Here is a 3,576-nt window from a genome sequence, read left to right as displayed (position 1 = left end):
TTTATTTTATAATAATACTGTGCACTAAGCACCCTCCACTCCACACTACTCATACAATAATCAATACTCTCTCTCAATACACAATTCTCTCTATCCTCCTCTCCCAGACACTTAGCCACCCTTCCTCCCAGCTCAGCTCAGTGTCTGGGCTTTCTCACAGTCCTTTTTTACCCCCTGACCCGGAAGTGGTTCCTGTCCAACAATCCACAAGTCCTGATTACTTCTGGGTCAAAGTCAAAGTCCTTTTCTTCAACCTGGAAGAACGTCATTTCTCCTGTTCATGTGACCAGGACGTACTTCCAGGTTATAGGGCACATAACAGTCTGACAGCCTCCCTACAGCGACTCCCGGTGGCCCCCATGGTATCCAGCAGAGCTGTGCATACAAACAACAAGGTCCATGAGGCCCTGCTGGAATTCGGGGAACCTCCATGCTGTTGGGAGAGCTCCACCTGGCGGCCTGGAGGGGTGGGCCGGAATATATAGCCGGCCATCCATCACACCATGAAGATAACGGATATTAGCAGTAATGTTTGACAGCAAATTTAAGAGCTCTCCAGGACCATGGCCACCCACAACTTTTTCCGCATGTGTCTTCTTTTTGCCTACATTAAACCGGATTAATTTCTGATCAGTGTTGTTGGGGTGAGAGCTTCTTCTGATAGCACTGGGTACTAACGAAAAGTCAGTGTTGGGCAGGACATGCATGTCCAACTCCTCAGTCACAGTCCTGGTCATTTTAGAGTCATCAGATCAACCTCGCTCACATCTTTATCAAGTGTACTGTATAGAATCATGTTGGCATACTTATTAAACTTCATCAGTAAATGATCATCCGATAAGTATTAATGAATCACCACCTTATATACACACCTTAGAATATCTCCCAAAGATACAGCAGAACTTAAAACTTATTATCCAAAAAAATGTTTTCAATCTATTAAGTCTCTCTAAACCATCTGCTTTTGCTAGTTTTAGCTGTCCTACAGTATTTCAAACTAAACTGTCCCACACAAAACTAGCTTCGTTATTTAATTGCTTATGAAAAGGTATTCACGACACTAATAGAAGTTTTACCTCAAAGTGTTAACTATTAGTTCAGTATTCATTAAAATCTCTTATTAACATGAATGGCTGGATTTGTTGACTGACTGGGTGGATGGGGGAATAACACAGTGCAGTGAGTCAAAGTTGAATATATGGGAGGGAAAGGCGTGAACCAGATTTTGTATGTATTTCAGCAAAAGGCTGAAATGTTATCAGAATCCAATACAGCTTTCAGCAACTTTAGAAAGACACCCATTTTAAAAGGAAAAAAATAAAAAATAAAAGTATGTGGAATCTTCAAATATTTGCTATTCATAGATAAGATTCTGAGAGCAATGATAACAGTTGGAAATGTGGTGTTACCTCCCACTGAACAACAGCTTTTACATTGTACTTCATGTAAGGAAAATACAGACCACTAAGCACTTCTGAATTCTGCAGTTTTTTGCTTCATGATGAACTTATCTTCTACAGACGATCACAGCTACCAAGAACCCTGGAAACTTTGATCCTAAATACTTGTCATAAGAATGTTCTCTCACAGGGCTGTGCACCAAATATTTCTATTAAGGATAAAGTCTGCTTCATACATTTGTACATTCAACTTTGCATAAACATTGAAGCTATTCATATTTCAGTATACCCTTTTCCCCTTATTCTAATAATCTACCACAATGCAAACTTATATGAAAAATCAGGAGTGCACTCCCTTAGACTTTCACGTATGCTCAGATATGGGGATGGATATTTGAGGAGTAAACTGCAAGACAATGATCATATTTTTATATTAGGTACATTAAAGAACCATCAACAACAATTCAAACTAATAATATATTGAATAGTGATTATAAAAGTAAAGTTGAATAAATCAGACTCTGCAACTGCATGAATACAAACAAAACAAAAAAAAAAATGAGTATGTATTCAGGTAAAGTTCCAATTCTGGTTAGCAGAAAATAGCCCAAATGTTGATAGAAATCTACGCTTTGTACCTCATACTTGTATGAAAAATTTGGTTGACCTAAGTGAGCACACATATACATACACATAGACAGACACACAGAGACATAATTCCAAAAATGTTCAAACTCAGGGAGATCTAAAATAGACGATTACAATAATTTGTATCAAGAAAGTGAGGGAGGTCTAAAACGTAGAGATTCATCAAAATCTCGACATCAAATTTTTGGACAATTACAATATTTCCCCTATAATTCATATACTTCCTGACTGTCTTGTATACGAATTATAGGGGGAGATCTACACCATAGACATTCATCAAAATCTCGACATCAGATTTTTGGACGATTACAAAAATTCATATACGAGAAAGTCAGGGAGGTCTAAAAACGTAGAGATTCATCAAAATCTCGACATCGAATTTTTGGACAATTACAATAGTTTTCCTATACTTTGTATATGAAAAAGTAAAAATTACTCTTCATGTGAAGGGAACAGTTTGCTCATTTAAACCTGTGGCTCACTAACCTGGTTCTGGTTAACAATTCATTTAGAAGGTTAGTTCAATGCCATATTCAGGAATCCTATATTAACAAGATATCTATGAGAAGGAAGGAAATGCTTAACACTCAAATGCAATCTTCAAATCTAAAGTTAATTTATAGGATAAATGTATCATCTGGAAAAGAGGACATATTTTAGGGTTACCAGAAAGGCAAATATTAAACTGACTAATGAAAGTGGTGCATCACTCCACTGTACTCTAATGCAATGATTCTACTTTTCAATGACATATTATGAACTTAAAAATCATATTTCACGTCTATTGTTATTGTAACCTTCCCGATCTTTCTTCAAATAGTATTTTACAGCATCTTCAAAATGCAACCACCAGGGATATGGCTTGGTCTAAAAACAAAGATCACACTGGAAATTAGTGTCAAGTACGTTAAAAAAAAATTACGAAGAATAGTTGAATATGTAGGGACTGGCAAGAGCTAATGCTAGTCTCAAATATTCACTACAGTGCAGCATGTTTGTAATGTTAGATCCCCTCACCTCACCCCACTCCAGAATCCTCCTTAGTCTGCTTGTGAGATCCAGAAACTGTTTCGCGTGTTAACATTATGAATTTATAGTACTAAACTTAAAACAATTTTAATAACTTAGAAACCACATAAAGATGTCACTTTCTGTTCTCGGCACTGTAACAGATTGTTTTGACATGGAAATAATTCTTTATCCTTTATTCAAAGAGCAAATAGTATAAGTGAAAGATAGCTCCAGACTTCAATCGTCAATATAGTAGACAAAACTGTATTATTAGGAAAGAATACTATGGTACAAAAATTAATATGCAGTGCACTAAACTATGACAAGCAAAAGGCTGTATAATGTTTATTTATAAAACTGTATTATTAGGAAAGAATACTATGGTACAAAAATTAATATGCAATGCACTAAACTATGACAAGCAAAAGGCTGTATAATGTTTATTTATACCTGCTGCTTTCTTGCTTGCATTTAATAAAAATGCACTTTTGACTACTATCTGTTTAAGATGCTTCAT

This window comes from Erpetoichthys calabaricus, chromosome 17 (genome assembly GCF_900747795.2).
Source record: "Erpetoichthys calabaricus chromosome 17, fErpCal1.3, whole genome shotgun sequence".
In the NCBI taxonomy this organism is placed as follows: Eukaryota; Metazoa; Chordata; class Cladistia; order Polypteriformes; family Polypteridae; genus Erpetoichthys; species Erpetoichthys calabaricus.
Note: the sequence above shows the minus strand (reverse complement) of the source record.